Source organism: Clarias gariepinus, chromosome 13 (assembly GCF_024256425.1).
Source record: "Clarias gariepinus isolate MV-2021 ecotype Netherlands chromosome 13, CGAR_prim_01v2, whole genome shotgun sequence".
Taxonomy (NCBI): domain Eukaryota; kingdom Metazoa; phylum Chordata; class Actinopteri; order Siluriformes; family Clariidae; genus Clarias; species Clarias gariepinus.
In genome coordinates, this window is record NC_071112.1 from 1,213,686 (window position 1) to 1,229,590 (window position 15,905).

The window sequence follows — 15,905 nt, forward strand, 5'->3', positions numbered from 1 at the left end:
ATTATAAGTAAATTAGTTTAAAACTCAAGCTGCAACAAGGCAAAGTGTGTGTGATGATAATAATAATAATAATAAAAATAAATAAATATATATATATATATTTTATAGCATTATATACACTGGAACCTTGAATTACAAAAACTTAAATTACGAGTTTTCGTTCCGGAAGCGGGCTCGTATTCCAAAACACTCGTAAATCAAAGCAAATTTTCCATTAAAAATAATGGAAACACAAATTATTTGTTCCACAGCCCCCCCCAAAATATGTACATAAAATACAAATATGAAATATATAATATTGTGGCGTGGGCGGGGCGGCGGCTGACGACCAGCATGCCTTGCGGGGATGTCGGTGTGTGTTCACCATGTTGGGGAAAGGTGTTTGGGTTGGTGGCTTAGGCCCTGTTTGTGTGAGGGGTGTGTGACGTGTGAATTGGATGTAGGCTCCTGAGTGAAGGTGCTGCTCATGCCTTACATGCTGTGTGCTTAATAAAGTACTCCCAGCCATTGCATTGGGTAGCAAATAAGCTCACTCGTCTCTCCAGCATTCTTCTCGGCGTAAAAACGCTACAATATATAATATAAAAAATACATAGAAATAATAAAATAAATACATAAAAATAATTTATACAAAATACCTTACTTTACCTTGCACTTGCACTTTACCTTAGCAAGGAACATTGCATACTAATGGAATCACTACTGTAAAGTAAAACACGCGCTTACAAACACAAAATAAAATATGTTATACGTGCTCACACATGGTCATAGTGTTATAGTAAGCAGTGCACGCGTGCACGGATGTTGATTATACCAGTAAGAGTTGCGCACTAAGACCCAGCAGGGGAGACGATTACCAGCCATTCTAATTCCACAATTTTACAAAGACCATTTATTTTATTTTTTGCTTAACCATGTTTGTTTAGTTGGTTAAAATAAATTAAAATTCAGTTCATCATATTGCTTATTTTGTGCTGGAAAAAGGATATATGCAGGGCTCTATTTGAAGGGGGAGATGCAGAGGGACGTCATCCCCCCTGTTGAAAAAAATGACCAGACCCATCCCCTCTTTAAAACCAGCACCCCCTTCCCATCCCCTTTAAATGAATAATGCTGTGTATTATGTAAAATTTGTCATGAAAATGATATATTAAAACTACATATGATCATCTATTAACTATAAATAACAGCTTTATCAGAATTCATTATTGTAATGTGCTGCTCACGAGCTCACACAAGTTTGCAGCTTTTTTCTTGTGCTGTTCGCATTTTTGCAAAGGCCAAGTGAACAGTTTAAGCACAGCTTTTGACATAGTTCAAAAAGAAGAGAACTGAAGGTATGATACATACACACAAATGCTCTCAGCAGAGACTGTATAATATAATGGTGGTCCAGTGAAAACGAAGCATTCAGATTTATAAGAAGGTTTTCGAAATGACTGACAGGTTTAATGATTTTAAAAGACGAGTTCTTTACCCAATTTGTGTAATTTCTTTCTCAAATTAAAAAAGAGGCTTTCACCTATATGCTTGAGTGCAAAAGGGTCAAAAATTGATCTTTAAGTGCCATAATAGTAATTTAATGATTTGTGTGAGTGTGTGTGTGTGTGAGAAAGAGAAAGAGAAAGAGAGAGAGAGACAGTTATATAAATTAAATTATTGCATTACTAATGTTCATATAGATTTTTATTCTCCTCTTATAATCCTCCCCAGATGAAAGCCATGGAAAGGATCAAATGATAGTTTTGACACTTGAATGTTTAAATGCATGTGTTTTGTTTTGCGGTCTCCAAGTTTTTTTTTTTATTAAGCTTATATTTTGTAAATAAGACTGTTCTTAAAAATTGGACATTTTTTGCAATACAACACCTTTCTCCTTTATTTCTTATGTGTTTATTAAAAATAAAAAAAAAGGAATGGCTAAAATGCTCTGAGCTTTACCACTCTTCCTGCTACAGGTGAGAGAACATCTACATCTAGAGTATAAACATATACATCCACTGTTCATAAAACAGATAATAAAACAAGGTCCTTTTTTTTTTTTTTTACTTTTTCTCTGTTTAAACAATAAAGCAATGAAGCTGAAAAGGAGGCTGACTTTTTTCAGCGATTTGTGCTCCATTGGGTTTTCTGTTGGATCGGGCTGGACGGGCGCTGGGCGGGCGCTGGACGGGCGCTGGACGGGCTGGTCTTTGCTTCAGGGCATAGATGGGCTTTGGGTGCCCATGAGCCTGTCACCAGTTTACTTGTATATGTTTGATAATCAATGTTATTGACTTCACCTAGCAGTGGTGTTAAAATGCTGTCGAACAACAGTAGGTAACATTGCTTTTGGGCTAATGTGAACTAAGCAAACCTGTCTAGGTGTCTTTTGGGGTGTCTTTTGAAGTTTGATAAAGTCAATCATGTGCCTTTACTCTCCGTCTTTCTTTTCTTCATCTTGTTTTACACCAGCTGGATTCTAGTGTCTTTATTTTTTTCCCACTTTTTTATACATTTCAATCCTTTATTACCATGTATTATATTCCTGCAAAAGGCATGATGCGCTGCTCTGTGGCACTGGGACTAGATGGTGCTGGGGGTATTGCATGGGAGGCTATAGCCCTAAATAAATTACTGAAATAAAGAAACTATAAATTGTATATGTGTGCAATTGTTTTGCTTTGATTTTCACATACATTTATTGTTCACAAGTTACTACTGACGATTCCAAGTGAAGTCAGGAGTCATAAAGACCACGTTGTCTATCTTTATTTAACTTAAGTGTAACTCTGACTCAAGTCCCAAACCCAACTGGAGCACCCGTCTCTGGAGCAGTGTTCCCTGGATAGGGTCCGGATCCACTATTACTCTGATCAGAGTAAATAAATTACTCTAAATGAATGAATTAATAAATAATTAATGTTTACTTTACAACAACAACAACAACAACAATAATAATAATAATAATAATACCTCATGGTTTATTTGTTCACCTAATAAGTTATGATTTGTACTGGGACATGCACACAATAAACATGTGGGTGAATTCCCACAAACTAGCAGCATTTTATTTTGGCAGAGTTTTGTATTAAAATCAATATATCATTTAAAACAGTGTGTGTGTTTGGCAGTTTTATAAAGTAAAAAAGCTGCTGCAGCCTACAGTTATCCCTGGTAGGGAAAATGATATTTGTCATTCAAACCTCAAGCATCGCCACAAACCAGCATGATGGCAGTGTGTGGGCTGGAACAACCACAAAGACACCGTAAAAAGATAATTAAGTCTATTTTAATCCAAACAGTGGGTTCTTTAAGACAAATTATCATTTTGTTATCCTCCTTGTTCCATTTCCTCCCCTGCGTTCTTGGAAATGTGACATTTTAAACCCTCTCCAACACTGAGTAAATTATTAAATTATAAGTTTTTTCATTTCTTGTTAGAAGTGTTTCAGGGTCACACAGATGCAGTAATCACAAACCCAGTGTATTAATCATTTATTCATTTAATCACTCATTCTCGTTTGTCCCTCTGAGACCAAATATGAGAGATTCAGAAGAGTGCAGGCAGACAGTGCATTAGATCTCTGCTGATCATGCTGAAATGTCGCCTTTATTTGGGTACTGTAAGGGAAACATGAGATGTACAGTACAGTACTGTGCAAAAGTATTGATCCACCCACTCGGTTCTTTATATTTTGCTTCCAAAGACTCCAGACCTTCTTGTATTTTTTTTTTTTGAAGTAGACTTATTAAAATAGTTCTCTCGGCTTCCTAAAGGACGTTTTGTCTCTCCTTATTTTCACTCCAGTCCCTGTCCCTGAGCAGTTTCAGAGAAATATTTTTGTTTGTTAAGCCACACAGTGACCTATGAATCATTCCAGCATACAAACCTATAATGTACTGTAAGGCATGAACCAGTGAGAAACAGGTGCAGATGATGACAGATGATCAGGTGGTGATTAGTAACTGCTGATGCTGAATGTTGGAACAGACGAGAGGGGAAATGAGGTCGCTGCTGCTGAGGCCGTTACATAAACAACCAGTTTTTAAATTGTATCTTTAGGCCCTTTGCAGCCTGTCGCAGGAAAACATTTGTTCCTATTTCTTTTATGTAATCGACATCATCTCATGCAAGTCACAAAATAGAATCAATTATTGGTATAGTGGAACAGAACCTGTTGTTTAAATAAAGAACCATGAGATTTAGGAACTGTTCAGTTTATAAATGTGATGATATGTTCTGATATATTAAATTACCAAATGATTAGAATTATAGTTAAAGCCAGAAGTTTGCATACATCTAGGCTAAAGACATTCACAACTCCCGTGTAGATCTTCAGCTCAGAGTGAAGGTTACCGTACACACACATGTGTTTTATTTACTGTATGTTTGGGCCCTGATGGCTCTAACTCACTCCTTGCTTTGTGCCTGTCTCAGGGTTCAGTCAAACCTGTCAGTCTAGAGTTATTTGCCCCCTGGGAGCTAATTTGTGCCTTTAAAAAAATAAAATAAAATAAAAAAGTTGCAATGTCTCCGTGTTCCCAGGACTATTTTTCAACATATTTACATACAATTTTGTGGTACCTGTTGTTTTCCAAATTGCACCTAAGGTTAAAACGAAAAGGGTGGACTTTGGAATTTCCCATGGAATCAAAGACAAAAAGACACTGTCTCTAAAGCAGGTGCTGTCTCAACAGCTTTTACAACCACAGGTGCACTCTCAATTAACTAATTACAAGTCGAGAATTTGAAGCGTCTAAAAATCATTATATATATTTTTTTTTAATCCAGACAGTATAACATACAGTCAACTATGTGTATGTGAACATTTACCATGTTCAAGCTTAAATACATTTGTCTAAATACATTTAACTTCTGATGTGAACAGAGAGGACACTCCAACTGACCTGCTGAAAGAATTAAATGGTAACATGAATCCAGCAAGTGAGTAACTGAGATTAAATATCTGCAGCTCGGCGGTTTGTAAACCTCTAGCTTGAACACTTTATTTTGATGATGTTTTAATGCAAATTAGGCAGCCATATGCAGGTTCATGAGGGCATTGATGTGTTATTTTGCTACTTCCATGTGGCAAAGTGCAAACTGTTTCCCCGCTGCCTGAGGCACTCGTGATCTACAATAACCATTTAAAGTCTAACATCTGAATCTAAAGGTTTGCTTCATGAAGGATGAGAGGAATAGATTAGAGCTACAGTATAACCATGAGCTATGAGAGTACAGTACAGTACAGTACGCTCACACAGCAAAGCCTCCACTGTTGATTTAACATTTCTGAGAGTTCAAATGAGGATCTAACTGGACCTACAACAACTGTGTGGTTTATCCAACTTACACTCAAAGTGTTTATTCAACACTGGTCATTTTACTGTCTACAAATAACATAATATGTATAATAAAATTATATGTATACACATATAATTATTTACAGTATATATATTGGATTAATTAATTATATATTTATTGCAGCAAAGTACTGTAGACTTTTAGCTTTAATAAGAAAAGATAAGATACTGTATACATTACTCACAATAAGTTAGGGATATTGTACATTTACTGTACATGAGTGCTTTTCCATATTTGCTCAAAGTTTAAATAAAATTTGTAAAAGTTTTCTTTGATATTACTAATAATGTATGAGAAATAACAAAGTTTTTATTAGTTTAATATTTATTACCCCAAAAATTTAGACAATAACAGGGATAGCCCCAAATTGCAAACAAACAAAAAATGGACAATGTCAGTAGCGGGTGTTTCCACCACTTGCCGCTGTGACAGCTTGACAGCGACGTCTCATGCTCCTCACTAGCCTCATGATGTTGTTCTAAGGCAATGCGTTCAATTCTTCCAACAGGGGCTACACGCAGTTCTGCCAGGTCATGTGGGTGTGGGGTACGATCATCCTCGTCTCTGCTTTAACTGGTCCCAGACGTTCTCTATGGGGTTCAGGTCAGAGGACTTGATGGCCAGACCATATGAGGCACTCCAACTTCCTGAAGTCGAGCTGTGACCATTCTGCCACCATGTGGTAAAGCATTATCATCCATGAACAGAAAGTTGGGGGTGTGCTGGCGGAATTGGGGGATGATGATGGGTTCTATGATGTCTCTGAGGTGAAAACGTGCAGTGACTGAGCCATGTACAATAACCAAATCTGTTTGCGCTGACTGATGATGCCTGGCCAGACCGTTGCACCTCCTGCACAAAAGCAAACCCTGGGGACCATGTTGACCACAGCATATTCAATATAAAAGAAAAAAAAAAACCAATACAATAGTTACACTTCCAAACAAATTGCACTCGGTAATATTGCACCGTTTAAAATTGTGTCACTGCACTGTTGCACATACTTACTCCCCTTCTATACCGCTTTATCCTGTATTCAGGGTCGCGGGGACCTGGAGCCTATCCCAGGAAGCTTAGGGCGCGAGGCAGGGTACACCCTGGACAAGGTGCCAATCCATCGCAGGGCACACACACATTTAAACACTACGGGCAATTTGGGAACACCAATTAGCCTAACCTGCATATCTTTGGACTGTGGGAGGAAACTGGAGTAGCCGGAGGAAACCCACCAAGCACGAGGAGAACATGCAAACTCCATGCACACAGAGAGCCTGGCCAGGAATCGAACCTGGACCCTAGAGATACAAGGCAACAGTGCTAACCACTACACCACCGTGCCGCCCTATTGCACACAAACTTAAGATATTGTAACTATTGTAACTATATTGTAAAATGTAAGATATTGTGATAACAGTATATAACAGTATATAACAGTGTGCACGTTACGGTGAAGAACTTCGATATCGTGTACCTTCACACACACCGAGAATATAACAGTTTGTTGCTAAAGGAGCTGCTCAGAGATGAAACTGTTTCATACAGGGGGTGAGAGTCATTCTCCAGTAATGATCATAGCTTAGCTACCATCCTCCTTTCTCCCACCTCCTGTACAGTGTCCATGGGAATCCCCAGAACTGAGCCTGCCTTCCTTATCAGCTCATCCAGTCTCCTCCTGTCTGCAGTAGAGATACTGCTGCAGCAGCAAACCACTCCATAGAACATGGCTGAGGCCACCACAAAGACAAAAAAAGGTTTTCTGTAGTCTTCAATCCAAAAGAGTCTGCTCTGTTCTTTTCTATAAATTGCATCCGTGTTGTCTGTCCAGTCCAGTCTGCTGTTCAGATGAACACACAGGTATTTCTAAGAGTCCACTCTCTCAATGTCTTTTCCCTGAATGTTCACCTGGTGAGAGACAAGTGTGTTGGTTCTTTGGTCTTCCCCGCATTTTATTTGGAGGCAGCTTCGTTGGCACCAATCCACAAGTTCTGAATCAGTCCTCTGTACTCCTTCTCATCGTCCTCTGAGATCAGGCTGGCGATGGCAGAGTCATCAGAGAACTTCTGCAGATGACAGGTTGTCTGAGCTGCACATGATGTCTGCAGTGTAGACGGTGAAGAGAAACGGAGCCAAAAGTTCTCGCTCGTCTGCTTTCACATGTATATGAACTTAAAAGAGTAAAATCCAATTCTTAATCAATAAGGTTTAATATTATGTTGGCTCCGCCCCCTTTGCAGCTACAATAACAGCTTTAACTCTTCTGTGAAGGCTTTCCAAAAGTTTAGAAGTGAGTTTATGGAAATTCTTTGACTGTTATGTTAGATGTCGTGTTTGTCGCACTGTCACTTTGTTGCTCTTGTTTGCACATTTGCACGTGCACTTTGTTGTCTATGTAAAAAAAAAAAACATGGATAGTCTTCCTTTATGGGTTAGCTAGTTAGTCTTTGTTAATTTACGTTGTTAATTTATGTTGTTAAAATTTATGTTGTCGGGTCAAGTCAGGAAATTGTACAAAATGTCTTGGGGTGCTAAGGCGTTAAGAGTTCCTTTCAGTGGAAGTAAGGTGCCGAGCCCAACTCCTGTGCACAGAGGGTGGGCCAGCATCATATTAAACCCTATTAATTAAGAATGGGATGTCACTCAAGTTTAAAAGCATGTGATGGCAGGCGAGCGAATACTTTTGGCAATATAGTGTAGGTGATGGTCCACTTCTACAGTATGTACTCTAGCTTCTCCCTCAGAGCCTCAGGTTGGATGGTGTTAAAAGCACTAGAGAAGTCAAAAAACATGACTTTTTCCAGGTGTGAAAAAGCCCTTTTATGCAGGAAGATGACATTGTCTTGCCACAGTATTCAATTCAATTCTATTCAATTTTATTTGTATAGTGCTTTTAACAATTGCCATTGTCCCAAAGCAGCTTTACACAATCAAAAGAATTATTTAAGTTTGTATGAAATTTAAATGTGTATGAATCAAAATGGTCAGATAGTCCTTGATGAACAAGCCGAGGGCGACAGTGGCTCCCTGAGATGGTAATAGGAAGAAACCTTGAGAGGAACCAGACTCAACAGGGAACCCATCCTCATCTGGGTGAAACAGAGAGCAGGGATTGATCTGCATTCATACTGTGTGTTAGTTGGCAGGCAGTTCAGCATAACAGTTGATGTTAATTGATGGTAATATGGAGTCCAGGTAGTTATTGAAAACTCAGGTAGACTTGTATGAACTATCGAACTGTCAAGTCCCCAGAGAAACAGTTGCCAACACCAGTCGAGGCCAGAACCATCTTCTAGGTAGCGAGAACCATCCCCAGACACCAGACGCATCCCAAAGAGACAGACGGGGCATCCATGTGACGAGATCTCCAACCAGAAGCGGGGCACCAGGATGGGTCAGACAGGTCCGGAGGGCAGAGAGAGTCTGGATCACTGGCAGCTCAGGAACAACATGTGTAGCTCGACAGAGAGAAAGAAAGAAAGAGAGGGAAAGAGAGAGGGGGAGAGTGGTAAGAGAAGGAATGGGAGAGAGAGCAGAAGAGGAGAAATAACAGTTAGGTCTGGTCATAGTCACATTATGTATAATGTGAATGTATATTAACTGTAGAGTGCAAGCAGAGACTCTGGCAGGACTAACTATGACATCATAACTAAAAGGGAGGAGCCAGAAGGAAACACAAACATGAGGGGGAACTGAGATGTAAAGCAACCAATCACCTCACCGTCAGCAAACCTGAGTGATCAATGAGAGTGAGGAAGACAGCATCCAAACATACCAGTTCACCATAATACTCTACGTCCATGAGTCCCCCAGATCTGCTCCTTTACCTAAGGCTAATCTATTTATAAAAATGCTTGATTAAATAAATAGGTTTTCAGCCTGGACTTAAACACTGAGACTGTGTCTGAGTCCCGAACATTATTTGGAAGACTATTCCATAACTTTGGGGCTTTGTAAGAAAAAGCTCCGCCCCCTGCTGTAGTTTTCATAATACGCGGTACTGACAAGCAGCCTGCATCCTCGAAGTATGCGTGGCAGTTCGTAAGACACTATCAGCTCACTCTGATACTGCGGCGCGAGACCATTTAATGCTTTATATGTCAAAAGTAGTATTTTAAAATCAATGCGAAATTTCGGACTCTCGCTGCTGCATTCTGGACTAGCTAAAGCTTATTTATGCACCTAGTTGAACAAACAGACAGTAAGACATTACAATAGTCCAACCTAAAGGTGATAAAAGCATGAACTAGTTTTTCTGCATTGTTTAGCGACAATATATTTCTGAGGTGAAAGAATGCTATCCTGGTAATATTATCTACATGTGCTTCAAATGAAAGGCTAGAATCTATAATCACACCGAGGTCTTTCACTGTTGCACTTGATGGAACAGAAAGGCCATCTAGTGTGATCTAGAATCTTACTTCTAGCTGTATGCGGTCCTATGACAAGAACTTCTGTCTTATCTGGGTTAAGCAGAAGGAAGTTAATTAGCATCCAAATTCTTATGTCCTGCACACATTGCTCAACTTTATTAATCTGGTTTATCTCATCAGGTTTTTATGACGTATAACTGTGTGTCGTCAGCATAACAGTGAAAACTAATATCATGCTTACGGATTATGTTGCCCAGAGAAAGCATGTAAAGGGAAAAAAGCAGTGGGCCCAAAACTGAACCCTGTGGAACACCAAACTCCACTAGAGAACATGCAGAATAATCACCATTTAAGTCTACATACTGATAACGATCGGTCAGGATCTGAGCCAGGAGAGGGCTGTACCCTTAATTCCTACTACATTTTCTAATCTGTGAAGAAGAATACTATGATCAATGGTGTCAAAAGCTGCACTGAGGTCGAGTAATACAAGCATGGTTACACAACCTTGATCAGAGGCGAATAGGAGGTCATTTACTACTTTAACGAGTGCCGTGCTATGATGAGGCCTAAATCCTGACTGATACAGTTCATGTATGCCATTTCTATGTAGATATGAGCATAGCTGCTCCGCTACTATCTTTTCCAGAATCTTAGAGATAAAGCGGAGGTTTGATATTGGCCTGTAATTGGACAGCTGACAGGGGTCGAGGTCAGGTTTCTTAATAATCGGTTTAATAACTGCTATTTTAAAGGATTTTGGAACATAACTAATGCTGAGTGAAGAATTAATTATTCTCAACAGGGGTTCTGTTATTGCTGGTACTATCTGTTTAAGAAAATGTGTCGGTACAGGATCTAATATACAGCTTGATAAATTTGCAGAAGAGATGAGTGAAATTAGTTCATTCTCTTCAAGGGGAGTAAAGTATTCTAGGTTCCGATCTGACATGGCTAGATTAACATCAGCATAAATTACATTGTATGACATAAACTGGTAGCTACTGGTATAGTAGTAACTCTCAATGTGCATTTTAAAAAAGTTACAATGCAACTGAAACATTAGAGTGCATAAAAAATCCCTATCAGTGAGAGAACAGAAATTTTAGGAATGGTCAAATGAAAAACATGGTACATTCTTAAAAAGAAGGAATGCACTGATGAGTTAAACCTGAAAGACAACCAAGGTGGATAACTGCAGAATTCCTTCCTTGGTGAAGATAAACTGCTTTACAACATCTAGCCAAGATAATAACATGCTGGAGGAGGTACAGTGGGCGTATCATTTCCCGAAGCCTACAGCCAGGAGACACCTTCATAAGTGTAAACACAGCGTGTAACCTGAACGTGCAAACTATTGGTAACACTCAAGAACAGAAAGGCCAGATTAGATTTTACTGAAAAACTGGATACTTTAGACAGATGAAACCAAGATTAACTGAATGATTGGAAAAGAAGAACATGGAAAAGGAAAGAAATGGCTCATGTTCAAAAGCACAACACCAAAGCATACAAGTGATCTGGTGTCGCCATGCCAGTGGAAATGGTTCACTGCTGTTTACTGATGATGTCAGGATGAATTCTGAAGTCTACAGAGATATACTTTCCTCTTAGGTTTGGTCAAATTCTGCAGAACAATCCCAAGAGCTTCTTAAGGAAATGAGAAATGGATTGCTTTTAAATAGACGAGTCAGTCCCATGATCTTAACCCAAGTGACCATGCTTTATAATCACTGTACTCGAGACAGAACTCAACGCATACACACACAAGCAGCAACTGAAGGTGTCTGCAGTAAAAGATCTGGTGGAGCATCTCAAGCAAGGAAACTGAGTATTTTGTTGATGTCCATGGGTTCCAGACTTTAGGCAGTTATTAGAAATAATCCTTTTATTTATAATTATTTTGATTTGTCTAATTATTTTAGAGCCTGTGAAAATAGAGTGATTTTGTAAAAGAAGTGGCTGAACTTTTGAGTGAATTCTAGACTTCGATCACACGTTTATTGCGTCGGTTTAAATCTAGCTAAGTCATTTAGATCACGGCTAATTCTGCCTTCTATTGCGATAAGAGTGAACTGACGTGCACTTTTTTTCGCTTTACGATGCATCCAAGGTCATTGTCCGCAGGTTCAATCGTGCCAGCTGTGTGTGTATGTACCGTGTGTGTGTGCTGTGATGCTCAGCTTTTTTTTTGCCTCACTAGAGTACACATTTAAAATAAAACTACAGTACACAATAGTTTGTCTCTCCACCCAGCAAGAGCACTTTTCATACCTACAAAAACAAGTCGCCACCTGGATATTGGCCCCAATGTTATGACAACAATGCCACGTGTTTGTTTTCCCTTCAGCCCTGCAGTTATGTGCTGGTACACGTCTCCGAGACGCGGCTCTCAATGCGTCACACTGTAAATATTTCAACAAGTGGTGTTTGTTACTTTGACAAATCACTGAAGCGATCTTGGAACATGTGCATGACTCTCCAGGGACTTCATCTGAGGGACTACCTGAGAAGGTGTGTGTGTGTGTGTGTGTGTGTGTGTGTGAATGGGACACCTGCCAAAGTGCTAGAATGCAAATTTCACGTGTGGGAATATTTCAGTTAGCTGAGCTTTAAATAATTATGTAAAATCACTCATGGAGTCATTCCAGCTTAACCATAGTACGTACAGCACCAGTTAAAAGTTTGGGTTCATTTTCACTTCAATCTAAACCGAAACTGAGATTTCCAATCTATTCCAATCCAACAGCAGCGACAATCAGTTGTTATTTTAAGACATGAAGATCAGCTGTTCTGGAACAGGTCTTACAGGAACAGTATCGAGTCGAGTGTGTTTGTAAAACCCATTAAGCTCCAGGATGAAACTGTCTCTCATGAAGACCAAAACTGAGCTCTGCTGCAGAGGAGAAGTTCATTTAGAGTCACCAGCCTCAGAAATCACCAATTAACAACCAGCACCTCAGATTAGAGCCGTTATGAAGCTTTACAGAGCAGAAGGAGCAGATATACATCTCAATATCAACTGTTCAGAGGAGATTATTGTGTGTTTGGGATAATAAACGTCTTCAGTATTGTTTTACAGTGTAGAAAGAAATAAACATCAGAAAGGACCAGGAGTGTAGAAGAACGTTTGGTGGCACTGTAGTGTTGGTTGTGCATGCATCTGCCCAATAAGGCAACTTGTGTTTCTTGTGTAAATATATTAAGGCATTGTCATGCCTAAATGCTTTGTTTGTTGTGTAACAAACTTACCACCATACCATTAACTAACTATAAGACTAACAAACTCAACGCTTTAAAAGGGAAAGAAATATTCAGATAAGCCTCCCAGGCATGCGTGAGATGTTTGTACTTGCATGCAAAAGCGACTGGATGTCGGTGACTTCCAAAAGGGATCTGCGCTCAGGTCATTTTAAAATGATGTCCTTTTTTTTGTATTTCTTTTTTTTTTCTTATTTAATTTTATTTAGACAGGAACTGATCATATCCATGTCATGTATCTAGGAGTGATTACCAGGTCAGTACAAATCAGGTAGAACAGCAGGTTTACCTGCATTCCTTTCATTATAATTCAGTATAACAAACACGTGTATACTTTTTATAAATATCTATTTATTTGTCTTAAGGGTAAGCAGACGTTTGCAGTCAATCGCATTTATGGTGTGAAAAAAGAGACACGCCAGTGGTGGTGCACTGCTGTTTCAAATTGTTTAATCATTAATAAGAGGATCACCGTGCTCTGAGGTCAGAGCATGATACAGAGGTTAGTGTGACTTCTCGGTTCATGCATTCTCCTTCTCTTTTCGTTTTGCCCTCCTGGACAGACAATCATGGATTTTGTGTGCTGGGAACTGGACATCTATTTATATGTGCAATAAACTTTTAAGATGAAAAAAAAATAGGATTACGTGAACAAAAAACCTGAACCAGGTCACTTGGGTTTGGGTTGGGGGTTGATGGAATACTCTATCTTGTATCTTGTAGATCACAGTGATATTCCATTGGAGGGTAATTTAGGCTATTTGGGAACACCAGTTAGCCTAATCAGCATGCCTTTGGACCGTGGGAGGAAACCGGAGTACCTGGAGGAAACCTAGATGGATGGATGATGGATCGTTTTTATTGAAGCTACTGAATAATGTGCTTTATGGTAAATAATACCTTTAAGAAGGTTTAGGGGTAATGTTTTTTTTTATTTTGATAGCGTGAGATGTTGGGTCAAAGGCCCTTCCTGAATCTTTATACACAAACAAGGAGAGAGAGAGAGAGAGAGAGAGAGAGAGAGGAGTGGGTTTGAATTCTGTTTACTGACTGGTTGAATAAAAAAAGAGGACATGTGAAAAATAAACACAGTTTGGACTGACCCCCAGAATAGGATCAGATGATAGGCTGAGATGATGGTGGGTGTGTTTGTGTATGAGATGTGTCAGTGTAAGAGAGAGTGCTGAGCTGCACTGAGTAATATCAGGGCGTTCAGGCCAAACCTGGACTTCAGGGTGTAAATCTGATCGACTTTTACAAAAGACTTTGAGCGCAGATTCTTAGCTGCAGTAAAAAGTTTTAACATGCAGATGTTTTAAAGAAGGCTGTACGTCCGTGAACGACAATCCCGGCCGAGGTGGCTCGGGGCTCACTGCAGTCGTATCCATGAACGTTCAGCGAGTCGAACATCTGATCCTTGACAGTTGACAGATAAGTTGTTGCCACTTGCAGAAGAGACACACGATTATTTACCAACACATGAACTTGTCTGGGAGATGACTTGTCCCACATCCCCCGTACAGTCCTGACCTCGCTCCAAGACCATGTTTAAGCCATTAAATGAGTTCCTGGGAGGCCGGCGTTCAGATAGACGGTCCGATCACGTCTCCGTTTCTACCCAGATTGTGTCCAAGCACTAGTAAAACACTGGGATTAGTGCATTAGTGTAGCAGGGGATTATATAGAGAAATAAAGGTATGTTTTTACTCTTTAACTGTTATTCTGCACAATTTTTTTCACAAGTTTGACTTGAATGCCCTCCATACGACAAGCACAACATCTATCTACTCTTATTGCATAAGCACCAAAACTCAGGAATATTGTACGTCATACTGTATATTACAGCATCACAGCCTCATCTCAAAGCTGTTCCAAGTGTATATTAAAGTTACACATTGCAATGTTGCTTCCAACTGAAAGTGTTTTAACTGACCAAACGATTGGAACGTACTTGGTAATGTGCCTACAATACACACTCGGAACGCTACATGCCTACCTCAAGGGTAAATATGTGGGACGATGTGATGCTTCAGTAACCGTCAGCCAGGCCTTGTGTCATCCCAACAAACAAATCTATATTTAAACAATGGGCTTAATACACTTGCCCGGAGCAGAATTGAAGAGACAATGCTTACTGGATATCAAGTTCGGCCATAAGTCATTTAAACCACTGTGGAATAAAAGTATACTTATATATAAGTATACTGTCTCTGTCTGGTGTGTAGCAAGTGCTGATTCATGCTGATAGAAACTCTAAAGAGTGCACGTCCAAAAACAGGTTTAACCTCACCCACGCTTCAGAGGGTAATCCCACCAGTGACTATTTTAAAGTCCTTTTAAAGAATCATAAATCATGTCATGCCCCTTTTACTAAACAGACATTCGGTTAACTCTTTGGACTCTGTGGGTTGCATGAAATAAAATCTTAAACTATTAGCACTTGTTATGTTTTTTTGATTATTTCCACAAGCGCATTTTAGTGTCATAGTCAATACGTAGGTATTAGTCTTTCGATGGAATCATCTCATAGCAGGAATAAACTGAAGAATAACGTAATAAACAATCAAGTCCATATAAGGGTTGTTGTTTATTGTAAAGACTTGTTCTAGTTGTGCATCAGCCAGCTTTACAAAAGACATATGAAACATTCCTACGCGATGACAAGGCGGTTTATTTCATTGACATGTCGGTGCATGTGGATTTTAGGTGGGAAAAAAAATTATTAAAAATCCAAACATTCCAGAAGCTATAGGTGCAGGAGTGCTGTTCTGCTCATGGCGGATATGATAGGACTTGATGTTTTTATGAGAATTTGAACCATTTCTATAAAACTATAGTATTTCCCATTTATATAATATATAATATATAATATATATAACACCATTTAATAAAATGTACAATATAATAATCAAATAAGGTGTGAAGAAACA